The sequence below is a fragment of the Arachis hypogaea genome, chromosome 16 (genome assembly GCF_003086295.3).
Source record: "Arachis hypogaea cultivar Tifrunner chromosome 16, arahy.Tifrunner.gnm2.J5K5, whole genome shotgun sequence".
Taxonomy (NCBI): domain Eukaryota; kingdom Viridiplantae; phylum Streptophyta; class Magnoliopsida; order Fabales; family Fabaceae; genus Arachis; species Arachis hypogaea.
Genome location: NC_092051.1, coordinates 141,948,265 through 141,976,241, shown reverse-complemented (window position 1 = coordinate 141,976,241; position 27,977 = coordinate 141,948,265). Strand labels below are relative to the sequence as shown.

Below are 27,977 nucleotides of genomic sequence, written 5' to 3'. Positions count from 1 at the left end.
TATTAAATCACCAAAAAATATATCATAATGCGGAAGCATACCTTTATTCATAAGAGTCAGAAATTGATGGAAGGATTTGGATCTTGTAGTTCTTTCGATCTTCCTCAACCAAAGCCTTATGTATTCCTAGAAGGCTGAATTACAACTCTTTTGATGGGAAAAGAGTAACAAAGGCGACTTTGGTATATTGGGGACCGAAACCCTGAAGGCCTATTTATATTTGAGCATGGCACCCATTAAACCCTTAAGTCCAAATAAAATAGTATCTAAAGTCCAAAAGATAATATCCGGTTTTATTCTCATTTAATTCCAAATCAAAAGTAATAATTGCTTATTCAATTTAGTATTTATAACAATAAATGAGATCACCATTATATAAGTCATTTAATTTGAAATAGCATAATTTGTGATTATAATTAATATATGTATTGCCCACAAACAAATTAGGAAATTAAAATAATTTCCTAACAATCTCCCACTTGGGCTATACATATATTCTTTCTTGATATAATCACATCTTATAAACTTTATGCGCGCATCTGAATGCTATTTCTCTTATTACTTTAACAATCTGGTCCGTCTCATACATTAGATATGGAACTACCGCAGCTTTTATCACATTAATGTCGCGACTAAACCACGCCAATCACCATCTTAATATACTTAACGACATAGATCAAATTTGGATGAGTAATATGGAAATTACATGCCAAGTGGTCTCATGCATGTCTATTTCCAGCTGGTCCAACTTTAATGAGATCAAATACAATACAAATATTGCAAAATGAACATTTCATATAACATGAAATAAACCATCAACTTAATTTTGTAGAAAAATAATTCAATATCTGTCATAGGATATATAGCATAAAATAAACTCCCACTAAACCAAGGCATCACAAACATTGACACCCATTCGAGCAGTGTGCTCATGAAAGACTTTAGGGATCAATCCATTGGTTAATGGATCTACTAGCATATATTCTGCTCCTATATGTTCTATGGAAATCTATTTTTCTTAAATTTTTTCCTTGACAACTAAGAACTTGATGTCTATATGTTTCGATTTTGTCAAGCTCTTATTGTTGTTGGAGTATAAACTGCTGACTTGTTGTCACAAAATATCTTTAATGCCTTTTCAATGTCATCTACTATATGAAGCTCAGTGACAAAGTTTCGCAACCATATGCCATGTTTGGATGCCTCAAAGTAAGCAACATATTCTGCCTCCATTATTGAGGAAGCTACAAGAGTCTGTTTGTTAGACTTTCATGCAATAGCTCCTCCAGCCAAAATGAAGATACAGCCTGAAGTAGAGCGTCTACTGTCTTGGCATCCCGCAAAATCGGAATCAGAATACCCAATGATCTCCAAATTTTCTGATCTCCGATAAGTAAGCATGTAATCCTTTGTTCTCTTCAGATAACACATTAAGCATTTAACAGCTATCCTATGATCCATACCCGGATCGCTCAAGTATCTACCCAATACTCCCACTATAAACGATATATTGGGACGTGTGCAGACTTGAGCATACATTAAGCTCCCTAGTGCTGATGCATAAGGTTTATCATGCATTGTTGTCCTCTCAAGATCATTTTTAGGGCATTATTTGAGACTGAACTTGTCTCCTTTAGGCACGGATGTGTCCATCGGTCTACAACCTTCCATGTCATATCTACTTAAAATCTTTTCGATATAGTTCTTTTGTGATAATCCAAGAATATCTTGAAAGCGATCTCTTAGTATCTCGATTCCTAATACAAAAGAGGCATCACCAAGATCTTTCATTTCGAATTTATTCGATAGAAATTTCTTAGTTTCATGCAACAAGCCTATATCGTTACTGGCAAGTAGAATGTCATCAACATATAAGACCAAAAAAATGTATTTACTCCCACTGAACTTGCGGTATACACACTCATCTATGATATTCACCTCAAAATCGTATGAGGTAATGACTTGATGAAACTTGTGATACCATTGACGGGAAGCTTGTTTGAGACCATAGATGGATTTCTTTAACTTACAAACCATAGATTTTGAATCACCTGATGCAAAATTTTCTGGTTGTACCATATACATTGTTTTATCAATGTCACCATTGAGAAACTCTGTCTTTACATCCATCTGATGTAGCTCCAACTCAAAATGAGCTACTAGTGCCATTATGGTTCTAAAAGAGTCTTTCGATGATACTGAAGAGAAAGTCTCTTTGTAGTATATGCCTTCCTTTTGAGTGAAGCCTTTAGCGACTAGACAAGCTTTATATCTCTCGACATTACCCTTAGAATCCCTTTTGGTTTTAAATATCCATTTACAACTAATTGGTTTCACACCTTCAGGTAATTCTACGAGATCTCAAACGTCATTGTCTTTCATAGACTTCATCTCTTCTTTCATGGCATCGATCCATTTTCAGAGTTAGAAATTTGCATGGCTTGAAGAAAATTGATTGGGTCATTTTCTGTCAAACCAATGCCATCCTCATATTCTTGGAGATAGACTACATATTCATCCGAAATTGCACTTCTCCTTTCTCTTATGGATCTCCTTAATGGCACTTCTTGAGGTTGTTGAGCTTGCTGTATGGGTTGGGGTTGAGGAGGATTCTCATTATTTTCCTGTACTGTAGCAGTATCTTGAGCAACAATAATATTCTCATTGTTCTCTTGTACTGTAACTGGATCTACAGTAGGATTCTCATTGTACTCTTGTACTGTAACTGTAACTTGAACAGTAATAGACACAAGGACCTGATCATTGTCAGTTACAGAATCCTCATCAAAAGCAACATTTCTAATATTTCCTTCCCCCCCAAACTCAACATCCTCAAGAAATCTCGCATTTTCCGTCTCAAAAATAGACTTTGATGCAGGATTGTAAAACTTGTACCCCCGTGAACACTCAGCATAACCAATAAAGTAGTAACTAATTGTCCTTGAGTCCAATTTTCTTTCATGCGGCCTATAAGGTCGCGCCTCAGCTGGATATCCCCAAATATGCAAATGCTTTATACTGTGCCTTTTTCCAGTCCAAATTTCATATGGGGTTTTGTTAATTGCTTTGCTTGGTACTCTATTAAGGATGTACACTGCGGTTTTTAAGGCTTCTCCCCAAAGTGATTCAGGCAAGAAAGAATGACTAATCATACTTCTCACCGTGTCTTTAAGAGTTCGGTTCCTTCGCTCTGCAACACCATTCATGCTAGGTTTGCCTGGCATGGTGTATTACGGAACAATACCACACTCCTCTAGAAAAAGAGCAAAAGGCCCGGGACGTTACTCACCTGAACCGTCATATCTTCCGTAGTATTCACCACCACGATCAGATTTGACAGCTTTAATTTTCTTTCCAAGTTGAAGTTCAACTTCAGCTTTGAAAGACTTGAAAACATCCAAGGCTTGGGACTTTTCATGAATTAAATATAGATACCCGTAACGAGAGTAATCATCTATGAACATAATAAAGTACCGTTGTCCATTCCAAGAGACAGCAGGAAATGGGCCACATATATCGGTATGTATCAGTTCTAAGACATCTTTAGCTCTCTCAGCACCTAATTTTCTTTCGTTTGTCCTTTTCTCCTTTATGCACTCAATGCAGACTTCAAAGTCCGCCAAATTTAGGGGTCCAAGAATTCCATCCGACACGAACTTCTGAATTTTCTGTTTAGAGATATGACCTAGGCGTTTGTGCCATAATGATGCCGAATTCTCATTTTATTTTCGTTTTGTACCTGTTTGCAGTATTTCATTATTATAGGAATTTAAGTCCAGCCTATATGTATTATCAACCAAATGACCAGAGCAAGTATTATTCGAATTATAGAAGAGACTGACTTTATTGTCTCCGAACGAACAAAAATAACATGATTTGTCCAAACGAGAAACAGGAACCAAATTCCGTCTAAACAACGGTACATAAAATGTCTCTAATAAATCCAAGTAAAATCCACTCGTGGAACATAATCTAAAGGTTCCTATAGCTTCGACTGCAACTATATTGCCGTCTGCCACATAGATGTATCTTTCAGCATCACTTGGCGGTCGGCTCCACAGGCAACCCTGCATAGTAACACTTACATGAGTAGTAGCAGCAGAATCTACCCACCAAGTATCAATAGGTGCATAACTTAAACTATTCTCAGAACAAACGAAAGTAAGAATTATACCCTTCTTTACACGCCAGGTGGTATATTTGGTACAATCCTTCTTCATGTGTCCCACCTTACAGAAGAAACAGGTTGAAATTTGATCCTGTTTCTTAGCCTTTTTCTGCTGAGAAGGCACATCCGCAATGGTATTACGCTTTCTTTTATACTAAGAAGATGAAACCATGTGAGCACTTTCAGTCTTATCTTGCTGTAGCCTCTCTTCTTCTTGCACACAGTAAGATATAAGCTCATTTAAGGACCAAGTGTCCTTCAGAGTGTTATAACTCACTTTGAATTGCCCAAAGTGTGCAGGAAGGGAAATCAAAATGAAATACACGAGTAAATCTTCAGACAACTCTAACTTTAGTGCTTTCAATTTTGAAGCAAGATGAGACATTTTCATAATGTACTCCCTTATGTTCCCTTTACCTTTATACCTCATGGAGACAAGTTTGCTCAAAAGACTACTTGCCTCCGCCTTTTCATTCTTAGTAAAAAAAATTTCAACATCTTTCAGGAACTGTTTAGCATCTTTATCCTCAGTAATTGAGCCCCGAAACGCCTCAGGAATTGAGCGTTTCATGATCATAATGCTCATTCGATTGGATCTCTTCCACTTCTCTATTTTAACCTCATTGAGATTTTTCGGAGTGGAAGTTGGTTTCTCCTCTCGAAGAGCTGTATCTAGATCCATACAACTGAGGACAATTTCTACGGTATTCTTCCAAACTTTAAAGTTTGAACCATTCAGCATAGGGATACTGCTAATTTGTGCAGAAACATTGGTAGCTAAAGCCATAGTTTATGGATTAGAACAAATAAACATGCAGTAAACATTAGTTAAATAATGAGAAAAAATCCATATTGAGATATCTAGAATAACATTAATTTTCAATCTTTGGATAGAAAATTAACTGTAAGTGATACTCTCATTGCAGTAATCAAATATTGTCGAAATTCCTGTCACACATTAAACCTTTCTTTGGACCGACTTAATGCGCACATGGAAACTTAAACTTCGCAACCTATTTATTACCGCATATATTTTCTATTAATTGGCCAAACAATAACCTTCCTTTAGGCCGATTATTGACCGCATAATTAATAGAAAATAAACAAAAGTGTGCAATGCTTATTATTTGGCCAAACAATAAACTTCCTTTGGGCCGATTATTGTTCGCATAAATAATAAGTATTATTTTATTCTTAATCAGTTACCCAAATATGTAATTACTATCAATATGTGTATATAATTCGGCCAAATATAGACCTTCCTTTGAACTGACCAATATTCGCATAAATTATATATCACCATATTCTTTATGTTTTGAATAAATCAATTTTCACAAAAGAGGCTACTTTGGCAGCATAATGTTCAATCAATTTATTCCAAAACCAAATCTTTATAAAATAGATGGGTATACTAATCCAAATTGTTACTAGTTTCTTTATGTAACAATTAAATAATATTTTCTATTATTCAAATATTATTAATATGTATACATAACTTGGCCAAATATAAATCTCCTTTTAGATCGATTAATATTCGCATAAGTTACATATACATAATAATCCTTATATCCTAAAAAGATAATCAATTAACTTTACACCAAATTAATGACACACATGATTAAATCCAAAATAATCATAATAATATTCTGTACTAATGTTTCATAATAAATCATTATAATATAAAAGAAAAAAAATTGGGTACAGTGAAATATATATATATATATATATATATATATATATATATATATATATATATATATTAAAGCCATACTAAAGCTATAATAAAGCCATATATATGTACGCACAGTAGCACACACATAATACACGTATATGTATAAAATAATGCAATCAAGTGCAATCCAGAGTATTGGCATTTAAAAAAAAATTAATCCTTGCATTGTGCTTGTACATCAGTACCAGTTATATATGACGCGCACATATATATATATCGAGCAAAAGAATAATTAAAAAAAATTGATATTTTTTATGATTAAATTATGGATGACTTTGATACTATCTGTTGGAATAAATTAATTTCAATATCCCAGATTATCTATATTAAATCACTAAAAAATATATCATAATGCGAAAGCGTACCTTTACTCATAAGAGTCGAAAATTGATGGAAGGATTTGGATCTTATAGTTCTTTCGATCTTCCTCAATCAAAGCCTTCTGTATTCCTAGGAGGCTGAACTACAATTTTTTTGATGGGGAAAGAGTAACAAATGCGGCTTTGGTATATTGGGGACCGAACTCTGAAGGCCTATTTATATTTGAGCATGGCACCCATTAAACCCTTAAACCCAAATAAAATAGTATCTAAAGTCCAAAAGATAATATATCTAAAATCTAAAAGATAATTATCTAAGTCTAAGGAACAAAAGATAATATCCGGTTTTATTCTCATTTAATTCCAAATCAAAAGTAATAATGACTTATTCAATTTAGTATTTGTAACAATAAATGAGATCACCATTATATAAGTCATTTAATTTAAAATAGCATAATTTGTGATTATAATTAATATATGTATTGACACAAACAAATTAAAAAATTAAAATAATTTTCTAACAAGATTATTATTGACAATTGAATTGTTAGAATCTTCATTAAAAAAGCCATGAATCTTTTGTCTTAAGTTCTTGATACTATAAAGCCTTTTTAATAGAATTGAATAAAAGAATGAACAGAAAAAGAAATAAAACAAAAAAAAGAGATAGAGTTTAGAGAAATTGAGAAAAGAAAGATTGATAAAAAAAATAATATTAATTATTATATCTTTAATACTATAAAGATCCTTGATTATAAGTAATTCCATTTTAAATTGGTTTTAAAACTTAAATTTTACTCTTAATTATTTGTGGATGAAGAGAGGCATGCAGGTTTTATGGAAATAGATTTTTAAATTTTTTTAATATTTTTTCTTTTTACTTATAAAATATATAATAAAAAATTACATCTTATACTCTCAAAAAAAAAAAGAAAAAAAAAGAAAATAAGAGGATCTAATTTCGATTTCACCGTTAGATAACAATAGTTGTCACATGCATTGCCCATACACGGAAGATGTGGCACCTTAATTTCTACCACCTTAATTATTTATTATTACATGCATGTGTAGTCTTCGGTGGGGCCTCTGATGTCTTATTCACCCAATTAATGATGCATTAATAAATATGAATTTAGATTTTCTAAATTTTAAATTTTTATTTTAGAAGATAAAATAAAATCTCTTATTATTGAATTTTTTTTTATGTATTTTTTTAGTATCACTTATAAAATAAATAGTGATAGATCATACTTTATTTTCTAAAATTAAATTTAAAATTTAAAGAATCTAAATCTAATATATATATATATATATATATATATATATATATATATATATATATATATATATATATATCGTGCATGATATGGTTTCACTGTCTTTCTGATTTTGATGTCATCTCATGTTCTATTCACATGCAATTCAGGTGACATCTGCATGAGCCTCGTATATACGTGAATTTCCATTACCTTTTATTATTATTATTGAGATTGATTAGGAGATTTTTTTTTTAGTTATACGAAATTAATGTCTTGTATTTTTTTCGAAATTTATTACTAAAATATTATTATTATTTAAATTAATTGCTCTACTGTCACTTTTCTTATATCACTATAAACAACAAGAAATAACAATTCAGCTATTTCTGTAATGAAAAGATGGTATATGAATTATTAATTAAAAAAATGTAATATTTTGATAATTTATCTAAAAAAAATAAATTATTGGCAAAAAGGCCTATGCAATAGTAGTAACTAATCAACTTTTTAGATTTTGAGGTTATGAAAGTGAGAGTACTATTATTTGTAAAGCAATAATAATATGTGTCTTATTAGACACTATTAAATGTAAGCAACATGTTATATATATATATATATATATATATATATATATATATATATAGGTGAATACTACCCAATCCCCTCTAAAATAACATGTAAGTTATCTTTCATTATGTGTCACATTGTAATTGGTCCTTATCTTAACCATAGTTAGGTTATTTTATAATTTATTATTCTTAAAATATCAAAGCTCTACTTCTGTTAATTGAAGCACATTCCACTCCTCCATTCTTTGTTTATCACTTTATCACCTAGATTTGGTCCTTCCAAGCACGTCGCATTCGTGACAAGAAGCGTCAACGTCATCGCCATGCCCTCCCACATAACCTCTCTTCCCAGTATAACCAGCATCTTTTTTGCCGTGGATCACTACTTACCCACATAATTAATGGTTAATTTGGTTATTAAATTTTTTTATTAAAAAAATATATCTTTATTTAATTACGTGACGGAACATATATTTATATGTAAAATATAATATAATAAAATAAATTTATTCAAAGTATTTAAAAGTATAATTAAAATCATGAACATACAAATATAATAATAAAATTTGTACTCCAAACAAATAAACATATTTTTTTATCATACATGTATTATTTAAAAATAAATATATTATTAAAATTAATAACAGAAATTTAAAATGATAAAATTCAACTTTTTTACCATATTTTTTTATAGTATTTTTATTTTTTAATTTTTAATTTATTAGTATTTTATTATTTAATTAATAATTAAACAAATTATTTGTATGAAAAATTATTTTTTATATTATATTAGAGAAGAGACCAATATAACAGTTTAAAAAATAATAAAGATATGTTTTTTTAATAAAAAAATTTAATAACCAAAATTAACCATTAATTATGTGGATAAGCAGTGATCCATGACAAAAAGAGGTGCTGGCTATACTGGGAAGGACAAGTTATGGGCGACGGAATTCAACGACGTGACTAAGGGATTATGCACTAAAGAAAGAGAGGTCGTGTGGGAGGGCAGTAGATGGTGATGACGTTGGCGCTTCTTGTCACGAACGCGACGGTGCTTGGAATGACCGAATCTAGGTGATGAAGTGATGAACAAAAAATGGAGGAGTGGAATGTGTTTCAATTAACGGGAGTGGAGCTTTGATATTTTAAGAATAATAAATTATAAAATAACCCAACTATGGTTAAGATAAGGACCAATTACAATGTGACACATAATAAAGGGTAACTTACATGTTATTTTAGAGGAGGTTGGGTAGCATTCACCATCCATATATATATATATATATATAGCTACAATATGAAAAGAGTAATTTTTCTATCTCCAAACAATTTTACATTCAAGTTCATTTAAGTGATTTGAGTGACGTATTTTCTATTTTCTTTTTTCATTGCGCTTCTTCTTATTATTATTTTTTAATTTCGTTACCATCGTCACCAACAATACCTGTTCCTCTTCCTCCTCTTTCTATTGAAATTTCGTCTCCTCCTTCCTTTTCATCATTCTCCTCTATCATCATCGATCATCATCATAATCATTATCGTTATAGTCATTGTCTTCTTCTAATACGTATCGTCGTTATCGTTATCATCGAATTCGAATTTATATAATGGACAATTTTCGGTTCATTTAGTATTATACAATAGTTTTATTTTGAGCTAATTTTTGGTTCATTTGAGACGTAAATGTTTCTGAATTCGAATTTATATAATGGACAATTTTCAGTTCATTTGGTATTATACAATGATTTTGTTTTGATAATATTTTCGATTCATTCGATACACAGGTGTTTCTAAATTCGAACTTATATAATGGACCATTTTTGGTTCATTTAGTATTATATAATAGTTTCGTTTTGATAATATTTTTGGTTCATTCGATCACCATAGAGAATCAGAATCAATAAAGATGTTAACAAAATATTAGTGTTGTTGGTGATGACGATAATGATAATAGAGAGGAGGAAGAAGAAAAGGAATGAGGAGATCAAAGAAATTCAAACAAAAAAGAAATAGGAGAAGGAGGAGCAGGAGATGGATGTGGTGGTATGGTGGTGGTGACTATGACGATAATGAAAAAAGATGAAGAAAAAGAGGAGGAGGAGGAGGAGGAAGAAAATGAAGTCCCGCAGCGTAAACTAAATAACTTGGATGAATTTTGATATAAAATTATTTGAATGTGTAGCGGGATCCATATAAAAAGACATATTTGATATTCATAAAATAATTTAATTATAATATTATAAAGTGTTTGATTGTTTTATTATGATATGTTTTATTATTTTGCTATATATTGATAAATTAAAACATTATTAAAATTCAAGAGTAGAAAAGATAAATAATAAATGAATTGAAGTTATTGAAAACTAATCTTTGTTACAAGACATTAACGAGTCCGTGTTAACAAGGCACGCATGTTAGTCATTAAATCTGAGCATAAACAAAGTTGAGAGGATACCAAACTCTTAGCTTATTATTATTAAATAGTGGAAAATAATTAGATGTCTTCTATGAGAAACATTATCGACAAAATGAGGGATATATCTCTACCGGTAATAGTAAAAAGATAAAAAAAATAGCTAAATTTTATTTTATTTAATATTTATTATTAATTTTAATAATAATTGATAAATATTAAATAAGATAAATTTTAATTATTTTTAATTAATTTTTTATTATTAAATATTTTTGTATCTCTACTAATAACAAAATATGTTAGTAATTATTGGAGATCTATGTGTTTTGTACTTTTCAAAAGATAAGCATATGATAAATCAACATCTTGTGATCGATAAATCAAATGTTCATGTGTTTGCATTTTTACTTTTAATATAAGCTATAGGTTTTTTAAAAGCATCCATAGAAATATTTTTTAAAAGTATCTTATATTTTTTAAAATTATGAAACTTAATAGAATATTATATATTAAAATAGACAAAGATTAAAAAAAAAGACTTTTTTGTTATATTTATATCTAGGGTTAAGTATGATTTTGGTTCGTAACGTAGAGGTCAAAAATTTATTTCGTTCTCAGCCTTTTTTTCATTACAAAATGGTCTCAAAGATTTCAGTTTATTTTAAAATCGTCATTCGGACGAAAATACCCTTCCCCCTTCTTCCCCAAATCAACCAAATGCAGGAACAGAAACAGAATGCAGAAACACAGAAGTAGAGTGCAGAAGCAGAAAGCAGAAACAGTGAAACAACAACAACAACAACAACAACAACAACAACAATAAAGAATGAAGCAACAACAAAAACAAAACCAGAAGAAACAAAAACAGAGGCAAAAACGACAAGCGACGGCGGGAGCAGCGGCGTGAGGAGCGGCGGCGCTACCTTCCCTTCCGGATTCTCTTTCTTCCCTCCCCGTACCCACCTTCCCTTCTCCATACTCTATCCCCCCCCCCCCCCCAAATTCTCTTTCTTCCCTCACCTCCCTTCTCTTTCTTCCCCCTATTCTCTTTTCCCCTCTCTTGTTCTCTTTCTTTTATTTTATTTTATTTTATTTTATAATTTTTTTAAAAAATGATAATTTGGTAATAAAAGAAATTTTTGGTAAAAATAACGATTTTAAAATAAACTGAAATTTTTAGGACCATTTTGTAGTAAAAAAAAGACTAGAGACGAAATAAATTTTCGGCCTTTACGTTAGGAATCAAAATCATACTTAACCCTTATATCTATTATAATCATTTTAAAATTTTAAAATAATTTTACCAAATACTATTATTATAACATATACTTATTAAAAATAACTTTTATTTGTTTTAACAAACATAGATATTTGGATTTCTTTGGGGGCAGAGGCGCTACTTTTACACCATGGCTATTGTCACATCCTTCTCATTTAATATTATCGAAAATATTTGGTAAAAAAAATAGTCAAAAACAATTATAATTTTTATTTTATTTAGTATTTATTAATTGTTATAATAATTAATAAATATTAAATAAAATAAATTATGACTGTTTTTTTGTCTTCCTAACATTATCCCTAACATTACCGTAATATTATTTTCTTTTTCTAAAATGGCCGTTCTTAAATAGACAACTCTACAAGATATACTTTTTTTATAGTAACAATTTATCTTTTTTTTTTTAGTTATATATCATCCAAATAGTATTTATAAAATTTTAAATAAAATATTAAATATTGTTATAATTAGTAATTAAAAAAGGAAAATGAAAGCTAAATTAAAAAATGTAATAATATTCAATACTATATTAAGTATTTTACTATTGTGTATTTAAAAAAAATAAACGTAAGAATTTTTATATAGACATATAATATTAGTTTTTTGGATTAACTTTTTATATATATTTGTTTGTCTACTAGATGTGTATTGAATAGTAAAGAGTTATTAATGGGTTAATACAAACAAATGTAATATTATATGTCAATCTGATATAATTTTAAATTTATAAACACTAAATGATATAATGTTGGATATACATATATTGGATTATAATATTTTAAAGTATTTTTAAATTAATTTATTTTTTAATTAAGGAATGAAAAATTATTTAGATATCTTTATTTAAAAGATTAACTGGAAAAAAAATTAGATATAATTTTTTACTTATTAGATTATATATGAATTTAATTAGTATTTATTAACTTGACAACAATATAATAAGAAATATAAAAAATATTTAATAATTATTTTTTAAAATTATTCATTTATATAAGAAAGATATCTTCATGATTTAATATGAATATTACAGTTAAAAATCGTTAAATAATTTAACATATTTAATTAAATAACTAAATATAATATCTATTCATATTTTAACTATTATTTTATAGTACAAATATTTTTATGTGAATACCTATCATCCGATCCATTTTGACTCAATCAACTATGATTGGAATAACAATCTTGTAATTGGATAAAACCCAGTGCAACTCGACTTTAAATATGGTTCGAATATGGGATTAGTAAACTTTAATCCAAACCCATTAGTTCGGTTTCTTTTTTTTTCTCACTCTGAAATCCGACCCAATTACACCTGATATTTTACATTCTATCAGCTGTGAGTTATGATTGAAACTTGGTCTATTTTAATTTAAAAAATTAAAATGGTGATCTATATATGCCAATGTTTTTGTTCATGTTGAATTGTTCATACAATCAAGCATAGTGGATGCAAGAATATATTTAATTACGCTTATTATTGTCCGCAAATTATTATTTTATGATAGCAGATATAAAAAAATGTGGGTATTTTTATAGGTTAAAATGTCGAAATCATATGATTAATTGGTGTCGTGGCTTGAAAGGTGCATTCAGAAACTTGTACCATTCTATTCTCTTCTGGTGCTTTGTCACTCTCTGAATAGGACAGAATGCAAGTTCCTTTCAAATCCTCACCGAAATAATGTAATTGCTGCACGCATATGTATGTTTGATTCGATTAGGAATATGTTATTCTTCCAAATAAACACGTTGTGATAGAAAAATAAATGTCGAGCACTTTCCAGTCCTTAAGGTCAACCGTACTTGATAGCAACGCTATTGTGGTTCTTGTTCTGTTTTAAGAGCAGAATATAGAAAAACAGAAAATATAGTACTACATCAACTATTGAACACTTATCCATCTTCATGTGTCTCTACGAATACCCATGTTCGCATATCCCTACTTCTCCTATTCCTTCAGCATGCCTTCATTGCTATGTGCCAAGTGCGATATCACGTTAGGAAAGAAAAGAGGAAATATTGGTCACTTCGCGCCTTTATTTGTTCTTTAAAATTTTGATTTACTTAATTCCATCTTTTAATTTAACATTTGAGATTTATATTGCTTCTTTATCTTATTTTTGCCAATGTTAACAGATTATTGAGAGAAACTAGCGATAGACATGTTAGACTTTTTAACCATTATTTAATATGGTAATTGAAATATTTTTACTTTAATTTTTTTATCTGTGAAGTTTTTAAAATCCTAATCCTAATTTTATTTAAGGACGTTACAGGCTTTTTAAAAAGTAAATTGGGATAAAAAGTTTCAATTGCTATATCAAGTAGTTCGTTAGAGAGTTTAGTGTGACCGTCATTAATCTATCTCAATACGTTGTTAAGATTACATTTGAAAAGAAGACTGAGACTGGGAGATAAAAACTCAGAAATTGAGGGTATAAAATATATAAGATTGTATTTTGTCTTAGTATCATATTTAGTTTAAGATAAATATAAAGACTAAGAGTAGTTTTGGAATTTAAAAAATTAAATGAGAATATTTTTAGAATTAAATATTATTAAAATTTCAATTTTCGTTCCTAAAAATTTCAATCTCTTATGTCTCTACATTTTAATTAGAGGTACTAATCTGAGACTGAAATTTTAATTCTAAACTCTAGTCACTAAACACAATATTCAGTTTTAGTTTCTTAATCTCAGTTTTAGTTCCACAAAACAAATGTAGCCTAATAATTTTGTGATGAAAATAAAATTATGACTAATCTAAATTACAGATGCTAAGTTAGGGACCAAATTAAATAAATTAAAATTTTAGAGACCAAATTAAGATACAAGTATAACTTCATGACCAATTTGAATATTAACTAAAAAAAATGATCAATTTGATCATTAAGTTTTAAGAAGGATTAATTTAAAGTGAAAACTCACATATAGTTATCTTCATATATGTGAAGTTGATAGTCAAAATCGTTAGATAATAATTCAATCAAATATATTAAATTATCTAACAATTTTTAACTATCAATTTCATATGGCACATGAGTTTTTGCTTCAATTTAATCCTTAAATTTTATAATCTTAAATCAAGTTAGTTGTATTTGTTTGGTCACCAACTTAGTTAACACGGTTAACAGAATGTTGACGTATATGGTTAACTACCACTTTGGCAACCTAATATAATATAATTGCTAACGTGTGTAGAAATTAAGTATATCGAACTTTTAAGCCCCTGAGTTAAACGAGGTAGGCCAACCCTATATGAAGTGTTTTCGGACCAATAACATAGAGCCTAGCTCGTTTAATACAATTTTCCTTAGAATAAAAGATGAAGACCCTACCCTAAAGTAGTGAGACTATTACTATAGATGTAGAGATAATTAAGTTCACATTTTCTTCAATGTAATAATGATTCCACTAAGTGATTCGCCGTGGATAAAATTATATATACACACAATTACACACACACTAGGGTGTTAAGTAAGTTGCTAATGGTACATGTGTGTTTGAATTTTATATCTATGATGATATTTGATTGCGTTAAATTTGAATTCAAAAAGTTTTTGTTTTTATTAAATCATGATCGAGAAGCAAGATATCTACTTATTCGATTAATTTGCGCAAGGAAAATTTGTTCAATTCTTCAGTTTGACAATTGACATACTCAATTTCAAATATTTCATACAATAAAAAGTAGTGGACTTGAATGGTGTTTGTGGTGATCAATAGTGGTGAATGGTGGTGGAATAGTGGTGGTGATTGTGCGGTGTAAGAGTAAAATTGACATTTCGATAGACGAGTAATGTTTATGCTTTTGTTCTTCGTAGACAAAAAAAATGTTTTGTTCTTCATTATCAAACAAGATTGAATATTTTAGAAATATTGTTGTATTTATTATATCAGTTTAATTTTAATGTACTAATAATGTAAATCGTTTTATACAATCGTGTAATTTTAATAGCTCAAATGGCATAATCTTCCCATACTCAATTAAGAGATTGCGGGTACGAGTCTTCTTTGGTAAAAATAAAAAAAATTACATATTTATTTTTTATGATCATTCAAGCGGTTAATGTGAAAAGTAATTATTTTTATTGATGTGGTGTACATAATTGAACGCACGTGTAAAATTACTTTATGGTGCATTAAAATTAAATTTTTATTATATTGGCCAATAACCGCTAATATTTATTTTCTTATTTTATATTTTTTAATTATTATTAAAATAAATAAATAATTTTAAATATAATAAACATTAATTATAACTGTTACATGTATAAAATTATAGATATTAATTTAAATAAAATATTTTTGTGTTATTATCTTTTTAATATTATTCTTAGTTTACGAGTAACTTTTTAAATTTTTTCTAATAATTTTATATTAGATAAATTAATTCTTAACAAAAAAAATTGACAAGTAAATCTCTATCCTCTAAAAATTTTACAAATTAGTTTTTGTATTAAAATAAATAATTAAATTAATATTTTATTATTTACAATTTTAGATAATTTTTTTTTTTTGGTGACTGCAATTTTAGATAATTTAATCTCTCAAATGTTATTTTACAGAATTTTTTTTTAAATGAGTCCAAATTTGTGGCTTAAGCTCAGTTCATGACTCGATTGATTTTAATTTTAGACATAAAGAGAAATCAAATCACCGGTAAAAAGAGGGAACCAAACTCCTCAACTGTTCAATCACCAGATTCTGGTTAGCTTCATTAACGCTTCTTTCCTGATTTGATTTTATTGATGCAATTACATTTATCTGATGCTAAGGTTTGGAACTCTTGAGTGATTCGGTTGCGCATGAACTCCTTTCTCCGCTTTTCTCATTTTGTTTTCTGCATCGATGTTTGAATTCTGTATTTAATTGCTATTGAATAGCCATGGTTGATAGCTTCAACGATGTTCTAATAATGATTTTGATATTAATTAGTTCTGAAGCTTTTCATATACTCGTATGTTTAAATCTCGTTGCAATTTAATAGATGAAAAGCAACAGCATATTTTATTGAAGCTGTAGATTCAAGAAATGTAGTATAGGAATCTTGGGTACAATGGTCGTTTTCTTATTTGATTGATATATTTGTCTATGTTTGTATATTTCATAGGTACATATAGTAATTTATTCTTTTTTTTTTTTAATTTTTTTTATTCAAGAGTCAATCTTTTGTCTATTTTTGAAAGTTTCATATCACTTCTCTAAGTTCGTGTTCATCAAGAATCAACATCCCTCCTTTCCAAGGTCATTCATTCATCATTCTCTCTATGCACTCATAATCACAATTATATACTACCACATGTAATATGACAAGACAATTGTAAAATAAACTCAATTTCTAATATGATAACACCACTGTTCTCTTCTTTTGTCTTTTGAATACTGCTTGAAGACATGACAGGAGACATCATTAAAATAAAAACATTAAACTAAAAACTAAAAAAAAATAGAAAAATAGGACTCATGCAAATAAACCGAAATAAACTGAAAACAGAAACATAATCATAATCATAAAGGAAGAAAAGCAGAAGGCAAGCATGAAAAGAACTCAACTACCTCAATGATCGTGGTGGCCATCCCCCTTATCCGGTTGTGTTCCTTGTGGTCCTTGCAGCCTCCCTATCTCCTGTCTCAATTGGAGAAGCTCGAGGTGCATTCTTTCTTGCACAGTCACAATCTGACGGAGAAGGACACTATGGTTTTCTTGGTTCACCCTTATCTCACGGAGAAGGACATCATGGTTATCCCTTATCTGACGGAGAAGGACATCATGGCTATTTTGGAGAAGGACATCATGGCTATTTTGGTTCACCCTTATTTGCTCAAGGGACGCAGTCAATTGTTGCCAATACTCTTGTGGCGGAAAATAATGCCCTTGAGGCACGAGGGGTGGTGGAGGAGCTTGTTGTGCTTCTTCTTCGGCTTGTCCTTCTTCTTCTGAAGCCATCTGATCCAACCTCTGTTCTATATTACCATTACTTTCCCTTCCCATCTAAGCTTGAGTACGGATCAACCTTACTATTAAAAAAACTCTTTAGAGCAAAGTGATTATGCAACTTTGGTTGAAACCAACAATTTGAAAGAGTATTCGTCAAACACATGAAGCATTATTTCTGCCAAGGAGGAATCATATTCTTTCTACTTATGTTAATATAATGGCGGGTGGGGGATATTGTTACGAGCAAAGTTTCTTGTCACTGCATACTATTAAAACTAGAGGCAGTAGATCCATTAGCCATTCAAGTTGTGAATTGTGATTATGGACTGTGCTAAAAAAACATCAAGTTGATGGTTCACCGGTCACAACTATAAATAGCTCCTGCACAACTATTGTCTATAAAAAGCTCAATCCACTTACCAATTAGATATCATGATATGTTTGACTACTCGAAACACCTATATGAACTAGCACAACAACATAACATAACTAGATCGAGGTATATTAGCCTTGGAAATAACCAATCAGGGATAAAAAATATAGTTCTTGCCGAGACAGTATAAATCGATCAACGAGGTAACCAATCAAAGTTCACTAATTACAAAACTGAACTCTTTAGCTCAAGACAGTACCAATGATTTGTCGGGAGATGCAAAATGAACACAGGAAGCACACACATTTCCCCATTACAAAGTTCATATACAAAGTTCATCCATTTCTTATAATGCCCCCCAAATCAAATACACTGTCAAAAGTTATCCTCTTAAACAAACCAAAATATTCATTTATGACCTATATAAAAAGAGGAACTTTAAGCATGAAAATTGAATTAGTTAGTTAACATGAAAACCATCTACAAATAACATGAACACCTTGAAAGAACTCTCCAAGATTATACTGAAGATCAAAACACAGACATTAAAGAAAGAAAAATAGATTTGTATCAGCTTATGTGAATACAGTCATTTCTCTGCATCCCATATATCAACCTTTAAAAAATAATAATAAAATAAACAAAAAACCCAAGATTTTACATCAAAACTACAGAAAACAATGAAAGAAGAAAAAGAAACAATACCACAACATTTCATTTCAATATTTTTAAATAATAATTGAAAAAAAAAAAGCATTACCCTAGTAAAAACCTCCAAAAAACTTTCCCAAGATTCCTATACTACATTTCTTGAATCTACAGCTTCACTAAAATATGCTATTGCTTTTCATCTATTAAATTGCAACGAGATTTAATCATAGGAGTATATGAAAAGCTTCAGAACTAATTAATATCAAAGTCATTATTATAACATCGTTGAAACTATCAACCATGGTGATTCAATAGCAATGAAACACAGAATTCAAACATCGATGCAGAAAAGAAAATGAGAAAAGTGGAGAAAGGAGTTCATGCGCAACCGAATCACTCAATAGTTCCAAACCTAGCATCAGATAAATGTAATTGCATCAATAAAATCAAATCAGGAAAGAAGCGTTAATGAAGCTAACCAGAATCTGGTGATTAAGCAGTAGAGGAGTTTGGTTCCCTCTTTTTACCCGTGATTTGATTTCTCTCTGTCTCTAAAATTAAAATCAATCATGAGTCATGAACCGAGCATAAGCCACAAATTTGAACTAATTTTAAAATTTTTTTTCTATAAAATAACATGCTGAGAGATTAAATTATCTAAAAATGTAAATAATAAAAAATTAATTTAATTATTTATTTTAATAAAATAATTGATTTGTAAAATTTTTAGGTAGCGTTTGGTAGCAAGACAGAGACCGAGAGACTGTGACAGAGAGACAGAAATTAAAATAAGTCTCAATATTGTGTTTGGTGTATAAAGTGTATAGAACTGAATTATGTCTCAGTATCTTATTTGGTTTGAATTAAAACTAGAGACTGAAATGTTTAAATTTACAAAATTACCCTTAACCTTACAATGTAAATATAATAGAAGGAGAAAAAGTGTGACCAAAAAAAATATTCTATTTATGAGTTGAATTTGTTTCTGTATGATTTCTATGATGCTTTTTCGGGTGTTGTCATGGATAAGAGGGGAAGAATGATTTAATAACATGAACACATAATCTAAAGTAATATAATGACTTAGTTAATTAGGACAAATTTGACAAAAGTTTGTTTCTCATTCTCAGAGAGACACATATATAGCTAGGCATTATAACCATGCTATATCAATATTATTTAATCCTTTGTGTGAGAGAGAGAGAGTGAGTGAGTGATAGACCAATATGGTTTATAACAAGAGCAAGAAGATAAAATTTATGCCGTTAAATCTTAATAAAGATTGGAACAAACCATCATATAAATTTTCAAAAGGGTCATGCATGTATCTAGCTATGTAACTTCTTATATAATGATTTTCAATCATGATCATCAGTGTGTATATAGAATTATTCAGACCATAAATCTCTTACTCCTGTTAGCTATAAACTACAATTAATTCCCATGTAACAGTGGCATTAATAATTCCCAAAAACAGATGGCAAATCCCTGAATATAGGACAAAGTCACAAAGACAAAGGATTTCTTCAACATCAGTGCTACTACTTCACACCATTAAGAAAATAACAAACCAAGCAAAATAGTAACTTGTCTCTTTTCAAACTTTAATTTCTCCAAATCAAAGTCATATTGCTAGGTCACGACCAAATCCACATATTAGGGCACGACCAAAAAAAATGAACAGAATCAGTAAAGTACCAGCAACAGGGGAGAAAACAGGGGAGAGGCGAGTTGGTGGCTGACGTCGACAGCAACAGGGGAGAGGGGGCAGCTTGGTTCTTCGATTGTTGTAACAGGAAAGAGGCAGCAGCCGTCCTGTGAAGGAGAAAACGAGGAAATGAGAACATAGGGGCTACGAAGATGAACTTGAAAACAGCGACTCACTTACCTAGCGATGGCTACGCCAGCGGCGAGGAGGTGACTGTTCTTCGACTGGTGATGGAGAGGCTGCAGTGATGTCCTTGAAGAAGAATGAGAAGATGAAGGAGTCACCAGGTTAACAATGAAGCCCTTATTTACATTAGAGTAATATTAGAAACTTACAATTATTAAATTAGAATGGGGTAATTTAGGTATAAATTATAATTAAAATTTAGTTAATTATAGCATACAGATGTAAATTCATATAGAGAATACATATATTCATTTTAAACCATACAAATTATTATTTAATAATACTAGTGCTATGATTGATATACACGTGTAGTTATTTTTAACCACAAAAATTTAATCTGTACAAAACAAATCTTTATCGTAATGTTTCCCTTAAAATTTTTGTTTAATCTTTAAAATTTTTAGTCTTTAGTATTTTTATTTTTTAAAAATATTAAAATACTAAAATTTAAAAAACAAAGACAGAAATTTAAATATAAATTTTTAGTTTAATAAATATAATACTAAATTTTTGTCTTTCAATCTAAATTTTTAGGATAAAGATTTATTTGTCAATTTTTTTTGTTAAGAATTAATTTATTTAATACTAGCGGCTCAACATGAGCCGTTTTTCTATTTTTTTAAGAAATTAATTTATTTATTTTTTTAATATATTATTCACTTTTTAAATTTGTTAAATAAATATTTTTTATATTATTTTAATATTGACGTGATTTTATTTATATCATATTTTTTTAAACATAAAATTACTATAAAAAATTTTTAAAATGTTAAATTATAAAAGGAGATAATACTCAATTTGGTCCCTGAAATTACATGCGAATCTTAATTTAGTTCCTGAAATTTCAATTGCCTCTATTTAGTCCTTGAAACAATTTTCAACGTACAAATCTTAACGAAATACTGTCGTAACAGCCGGATGCCACACTAAACTTTGTAAAATGATGTCGTTTTAGTTTTGGCACTTAAATAACCTAAAAACAACATCCTAAATTGTGTTTATTAAAATTTTACCTAACAAAATAAGTAATACAATACCGTTTTTGAGCTATTTAAATGTCAAAACTAAAACTGCATCATTTTACAAGTTTTAACGTGACGTGTGATAGTCTACAACACGCTCTATTAACGTTTTTATACTAAAAATGGTCTCAGAGACTAATATGAGGCACATTTATAAACTTCGGAGACTAAATAGAGGCAATTGAAACCTCAGAGACTAAATTGAGACTCGCGTGTAAGTTTAGGAACCAAATTGAGTATTATCTCTTATAAAAGCATACAATAAAGAGATAAGAAAAAACATAGTTCAAAATAATGATAATAATATTATCCTAATTTAAAAAGAGTATATATAAATCAAAATACATGTTACTTATTTACAAAAGATAATTTTGCTTAAATATCATGAATTTTTATATTTGTCTTCATTTTTTTTAAGTGGTATACCAAAATATGAATTTGAACCTGAATAGGCTTACATTTTTCTATAAATAGTAAAAAAACTAAAGAAATGAGAATGTTTATTTTTTCTATTTTTAAATATCAAACTATAAGAATAATTAATAAATAAAATAGGAGAATATAGTAATTAACGATAATTGCTTCGATTGTTTTAGGTTATAGTGATAGAAGTAAAATAAAAAAATAATTGGACACCAAATTCTTATATCTCTTTTAATTTATCAGGTAACTAATGAAATAAAATATTACTATTTACAGTATAAATTAAAATTAAAATTGTCAATCATACAATAACACTGTTTCAATTCAATCATGTGAAAAAAATTTCGAATGTAAATTTATTAGGTATTAAATAAAATAAACTAAAATATTATTTGCACTATAAATTAAATAAAAAAAAATACCAATACTTTTAGAATTAAAAAAATTATATTTTTAAAATAAATAAATAAATCTATAATCTATAACAATATATAAAGTCAATACAAAAGGTTGACTATGACTTTAATGTCCAATTTTTTTTAGACTATATTAACCTTATAACAAACCATTTCATAAAGTAAATTACAAGAACAAAATAGTCATAAAATTTGTTTTGAAAAATTCAATAACTTCCCACTAAAAAAAACCGTTTTGTTACTCCTATAACTATAATAACACATCTCCAAAAAAATGCAAATGGTATGCAAATTGCTAATAAGTAAAAAAAAAAAACGAAAATGAATATCAATATTTTTACATTCTTCACCATCCTGCTTTAGTTTAACTCTATGTTAGTTTGGTTTCTACTTTTCTGTATTTTTCTTACTGTTCGTTCTTCTCTTTTCTTCGATACCTTCGCCTCCGTCATCTTCCATTGCCTTCAGTTACAAATTTTGGACGATTTTGCTGCTTTCACGTGCATAACATCCATTTATATTTTTTTTTCTCTTTAATTTACTTATCTAATCTATATTTTCGGTAATTTTTCTGTCTTTTTAATTTATTCTAAACATTTTACGTATAAAAAAAGTACTATGTCTTTTTTTTATCCATTTAATGTAAAAAGAAACAATTTTTTTTATCTTATCAATTTGATGTAGAAAGAAAACGATTTTTTTATTTTTTTTTTTGGTGACTGAAATAAATTAAACAAAGAAAAACAAAAGAAACAAAACAAGGAACTGCTTAAATAGAGGGACAGTCCCGTTTAAGACTACTCTTAAACTCCTCCCAAGGTGAAAGAAGCTCCACATGCGAAAGTTGTAACTTCATCGCCATCTTTGCCATAGTATCTGCCACCGTGTTTGCATCTCTCATAATCAAACGAAAGTCAACACGCCAATTCCAATGCATGATATCTCTTATTTTGAGCACCAGTGGATCAATAAACCCAAAACCATCTTGAGTAACAAGATTAAATGCTTCCACACAATCCGTCTCACAAATAACATCTCGTTGACCCACATCCCAAGCTAAGAGATATCCTCTCCAAATAGCAAACAATTCTCCTTGGAGAATACTATTACTCTCAATCATTCCCAAACACCCCCTTTGCCAGCTCCCATTACAATCTCTAATAACACAAGCAAAACCAACACTATCACCCGAACCAAAATAACTAGCATCACAATTAATCTTAAAAGTACCAATGGATGGGGATTCCAAAAACCATTTAGAGTAGAGGGAAGGGACATACGTTGTAATTCAAAAATATTTCTAAGCTCCTTTTCTGAAGTTAATGCCAAACAAATGACTTTTTCCGGAGGCCAAGTTTCATGGGGATTAAAGATGTCGTTATTCCTTGCTCGCCATATCCACCAAAGTCCCGAAAAGAACTTGAACGGGTGCTCTCTGCTATGATACAAGAACCAGTTCTTCAAATCCAAAGGATGACAAGGAATATCCAACCTTTGCCAGACAAGCTGAGCTTTTGGACAATCCCGAATACAATGTATAACCGATTCCTGGCTAGAAAGACATCTTGGACACCTATCCGATGACGACATCCCTCTTCTAAAGCGAAAACTTGCAGTAGGAAGAGCCTCCTTAAGACACAACCAAGCCAAAAACTTATGCTTTTCCGGAACAAGCTGACGCCAAAGCCAAAGCCAATTCTCCCTCTCCTCCCAACCAAACAGCTGCTTACACAACCACAAGTAACCATTGCGTGAGTCATAGACTTTGGCAGCAGACCCACTCCAATACCAACCCACTTCCGGACCTGCTTGTTCATCTGGATTGTAAGAGAGAATATTATCTTTCAGATTTTGAGATAAAGGAGAATAAAGAGTATCCAAATGCCACCTACCAACCGACCAAATATCCTGTATCCGAAGATTCGAATCAGAAATGTGGACATAATCCATCTCATTAGATAACCGTCCTTCTCTCCTCCAGCTAGAAAACCAAAAATTCTGGTTCAAATCTCCAATACACCAAGCAAACCCATCCTTCAACACTTTCCAAGCCTTGCAAAGACACCTCCAAATGGGAGAGTCCTTGTTCTTAGGATAACTAAAACAGTCATATAGAGATGATCTGTATTTGGCATCCAATAATTGGACCCATAGCTTGTTTGGCTGCTGGAAAAAAGTCCAAACTAGCTTCCCAAGAAGAGCAATATTTACACAATAAGGATCTCTAATCCCCAAACCTCCATATTTTTTTGGAGTAACCAGTACCTTCCAACTAACAAGATTCAATCCTCTTCCATCAACTTGTCCTTTCCAAAGAAAATTCCTCATCATAGACTCCAATTTACTAATGATTCCTTTGGGAAAAATAGAGACCTGCATCTGGTACGTGGGAATAGCAGCGGCAACAGAATTAACCAAGCAGAGTCTACCAGCCCGATTGAGTAAACTCCATTTCCAGCTTGCTAGCCTACTCCGAATCTTATCCAGGACACCATTGAAAGCTGAACGAGTCACCCTAGAATGGCTAAGGGTAACTCCAAGATACTTGCCCAAATCCTGGACAAATCTGATAGAGGATACCCCAGTGAAAACCTCTTTCCTTGTTGCAGAGACATTCTTGGAGCAAAGCGCTTTAGACTTCTCCACGTTAATCTTCATCCCAGATGCTTTGCAAAAAGTCTCTAAAACCAACATCACATTTTGCAATTGTCTCTTTGTAGCTTTACAGAATAGAAGCAAGTCATCCGCAAACATTAAATGGGATATTCTTGGTCTCCCTCTAGAAATAGCAACCGGCTCCCACAAGCCCAAATCAACCTGATGACTAATAAAGCATGCCAGTCGCTCCATACACAACACAAAAAGATAGGGTGATATAGGGTCTCCTTGTCTAAGACCTCGGTTAGGAGTAAAGCCATTCAGACGACTCCCATTCCAAAGAATAGATAAGGAAGAAGCAGTGACACAATTCATAATCAAATTAAGTGTAGGAATAGGAAAACCAAAGCTCTTAAGGGTATGAGCTAAAAACCTCCAGTCAACTCTGTCATAAGCTTTCTCCAGATCAATCTTAAAGGCCAGTGTGCCTTTCTTTGATTTAGTCTTTTTCATAAAATGGAGGACTTCTTGAGCAATAATGATGTTGTCAGGAGTTCCTCGTCCCGGAATAAATCCTCCTTGAAGCGGGCCAACAATCTCCGCAAGATGAGGACGAAGCCTATTAACAAGGACCTTCGTGATGATCTTGTAAACTACATTGCAGAGACTAATCGGCCTGAAATCTTTCATAGATACCGGTGATTCAACCTTTGGAATGAGAACCAGTAAAGTCTCCAACATTCTCGGATCAAGAGTAACACCGGAGAATGCCTGCTTAACCATCTTCCAAACATCAAGACCAATGATCTCCCAATATTCTTTGAAGAAGAAAGCTTGAAACCCATCCGGACCTGGAGCTTTAAAAGAGTTCATATGAAAAACAGCTGTTTTGACTTCCTCCATAGTAATTGGTGCCGTAAGATTATTGCAAGCTTCCTCATTCAGAGAAGGAAGAGGCACATCACCAAGGCAACCCAAATCAACATCATCTAAATGACAGAATAAGCTTTTATAGAAAGACTCTGCTTCTTGCCTCAGAACCTCTGGATCAGTTTCCCACACTCCATCCTTGAGAAAAAGGCCATGAATCTTATTATGCTTCCTTCGCGCAAGAGTTTGAATATGAAAGAATCTTGTATTCCTATCCCCGAACCTTACCCACTGCTCTCTGGACTTTTGGAACCATATGAGCTCTTCTTGCACTAGAGTATTATTATAATCATCAAGCAACTGTTGCTCTTTCTGACGCAAATAAATACTATCCACCACTTCCAAATGCTTTTGTAAATAATTAATCTGCTGCTCTAATTCACATTTCTTAACAAAAATGTTACCAAATACCTTCGAGTTAAACTCTAGTGAATTCTTCTGTACTTCTGAAAGCTTGCCATGAATTCCTCTATTACCAGACCACCATGACTGGTTCACAATATCTTTATACCCAGGATGAGTAGCCCAAGCAACAACAAATCGGAAAGGTCGATTCCCTGTAGGCTGAGGACGACCTTTACAACGCACCAGAATAGGACAATGATCAGACTGAAGCCTATTTAAAACTTCTGCATAAGCCTCTGGAAAGATAGATAATCAACTACTATTTATACAGACTCGATCAAGCTTTTTTGCCACGTCAACATAATTTTTCACCCTCCTGTACCAAGAAAATTGCCTCCCGATAGTCTTCAGATCAAACAAACCACTATCCCCTAATGAAGTAGCAAACATGTCTGCTCTTTGATGAGAAAATTGACAGCCCTTAGATTCATGAGAAAATTTGACTTCATTAAAATCACCAAGAACAATCCAAGGTCCTTGAAAAACCATGGATTGTGCAACAAGATAATCCCAAAGGAGAACCCTTTTATTAAATTGAGGATTGTCATAAATACCACTACACCTCCAAATTAAATTATCAAAATGAACCTCAACAGTAACACCCTGATCAAAAGCATCAATGAACTTACAACAAACACCCTTCATAGAGGATAGAAACCAAATACCTCCCTTATGCCCTTGTGCCTCTACTATACCAACAGAGTGATACCCCAACCTTTCCCAAAATAATTTTAAATGCTGAAAAGGGGAGTGAGTTTCAACCACAATAAAGAAAACAGGTCTAAATTTCCTAACAAGTTCCTTACAATGCACCCGGGCTAACTTATTAGAAGCACCCCTAATATTCCAAACAATCATATTTAAACTATCCATAAATAATAGGGACAGAATAAATAAGAACATAAACTCTAAACAGAATCACCAACCTCAATAGGTGGTTTGTCCTGCGGTACTGGCACACTCTGATCCTCAATAATTGCCACCTTTGGACCCCCTGACACTGCACTTGCCATGTTTCCATCTACTAAGGTTTCCTCCGTTGTGCCACCATTTTTATCAACTGGCGAGTTCTGCAAGGAGGAAGGCCGAGGACGCTTCCGTAGAGAAATTCCACGACGTGCAGGAGTTCTGCGCGATGGAGATGGCGCAATTTCATGTTTTTTTTGCTTCCCCATCCTAATGCCAGTTGATTTGCCTCCATCACCATGCAAATTGGGCCTTGGAACCCTTCTCGAACTAAACTTGTGCTGCTTTCCATCTTGGTCCTTCAAACCTGATGACTGGCCCATTGTAAATTTTTTCTTACGCAGCACTTGTTGCCATCCCTCTCCATCATCCATGCATGCCTCATTAACAAGACCATCAGGCACGTGAGGAGCCAATGATTCCGTAACCACATCCTTCCCTTTAACAACTCCTAATTTCTCACCCAAATCACGAGCTTCTGATTCAGCCTCTTTTTGAATCTCATGATTGTTGTGTGGCACTAGTGTTGGGGCTTCATTATTTTTTCCATCACCAAAGGAATTTATGTTTCCTTCCAAGGACTCCTTCTCCATGCACAACGATTTATCA

The 27,977-nt window shown here is 31.1% G+C and overlaps 1 long non-coding RNA gene across 2 annotated transcripts; it reads right to left on the bottom strand.

Moving 5' to 3' along the window:
- Window positions 1-17,070: 17,070 nt before the first annotated feature.
- LOC112755420 (uncharacterized) lies at window positions 17,071-20,831 on the bottom strand. Of its 2 annotated transcripts, none has more exons than XR_003179000.3 (4): window positions 20,603-20,831; window positions 20,413-20,529; window positions 19,194-19,265; window positions 17,071-17,770 (listed from the first exon to the last, which is right to left on the bottom strand). It is a non-coding gene; the product is annotated as an uncharacterized lncRNA (long non-coding RNA). The 2 variants fall into 2 exon arrangements; XR_003179001.3 differs by having other exon boundaries at window positions 17,071-17,766.
- Between the last annotated feature and the right edge of the window lie 7,146 nt (window positions 20,832-27,977).